Source organism: Mus caroli, chromosome 8, assembly GCF_900094665.2.
Source record: "Mus caroli chromosome 8, CAROLI_EIJ_v1.1, whole genome shotgun sequence".
NCBI classification, from domain to species: domain Eukaryota; kingdom Metazoa; phylum Chordata; class Mammalia; order Rodentia; family Muridae; genus Mus; species Mus caroli.
The window spans coordinates 11,766,064-11,767,613 of record NC_034577.1 but is presented as its reverse complement, the minus strand read 5'-3'; positions in this window follow the sequence as shown (position 1 = coordinate 11,767,613).

The following is a 1,550-nucleotide window of genomic DNA, read 5'->3' as shown; positions in this document are numbered from 1 at the left end:
ATTAAGCTTTTTTTGAACATAAAAAAGTATTTTCCTATATTATTGTTATTGCTCACCAGAGAGTATTTTATTGATGTTTTAAAAAATCAGTTTTTATATCTTTGGTGTATTTTATGACTATCTGGATTTAATGTGGATTAATTTAAAAGTCATGAAGTGAGATTAAGGTGAACACTGTAATTCATTGATTTACTTAATATCTCTTTGGTTCTTTTACATTTTGAAAGTTTTTATTCTGTTCAATAAATATCCAATGACGTTTTCCTCTGCAAAACTGTACTCTAAATGCAAACACAAGTAAGATGACCTNTTGTGGTGGATTCATGAGGGGAAGTGGTGGCTCTGATGTAAGGTTGGGGAGTTTCAGGTCATACAATTGTGAGGCTGTTTATTCATAGCTTTTGCCCTGGTGATAAAAGTGAGAAGAACTGTCTAAGCTAGTATTGCAAACATAAAACTTATTGCAACTGACAGCCCAAGGAAGGGATAGGAACCCAGAGTGTTTATGAAGGTAGAGAAGTTTGGGGTGGGGGTGGAAACCTTGGAGAGGGTAGATAACAGTGTGAAAGAGAGAGCCTTGGAGCGGATGCCTTGGGGAAGATGGAGAGACATGGGGAGTATGGAGAGCTTTGAGGAGGATGGAGAGCCTTGGGGAGGATGGAGAACCTTGGGAAGGTTGGAACCAGGTATTGTGAGATCAGTGTTTGTCTCTGCTTTTCCTTGGACTGTAAGTCAGTTCCCAAATGCAAAAGGTAATGGCTGATACCAATGCACCATTGACACAGAGGTCCATGGATTCTGGGTTATAGCCTAGAATAGAGATGACAATATTACTGACCTTCTGGGATTCATGTGAACAGAAGAAGAATGTATATTTGCAGGCGATGAAGTTCAATGCTAGCCTATCTCACTTTTTGAAAGCTGGATTGGTTNGATATTAGATAGCAAGTAACTCCAGAGCCAATCAGGAGTACAAACACAGGGAATGTGAAGAATGAGGACACCTTCACCTTTAAATAAAAGGATGAGAGACACAGCTGTGAAAAGGGGATACAAACCATGATCAGCACTGGAAGCCTGGAGGACAGGAAACAGCCTGTGTTATTCCATCAGCGGTGCAATCACATACCAGCTAAGATACAGTGTGTCCGTGATAGTCACTAAGTTCAAAGAGAAAATAAAATCCCCCACACATGCTAGATTTTAAAAAGCAGAGATAAAGGCCCATAACGAATATAAATGAGCTCAAATGAAATAAGTCACTTGGGTAGATGACAGTCTCGCGGCTGCTACCTGTACTGTTTTTACTTGGTTTCAACACTGTGTGAATATAAATAGACCAAAGTTTTCATCCAACTGGAAAAAGTCTAGATGTTTCTTCCAATAGAAAGGTTAGCAATGAAACAATATAAAATATTTAATTTGCAAACATAAGGAGTGTTAGAACAGATGGTTGCATAAAGCAGTTTTTAAGAGGTGATAACCCCATTTAGAATGAATATAAATGTATGGAAAAGATTTGGACTCATGAACAAATAAGTTTTTTTTTT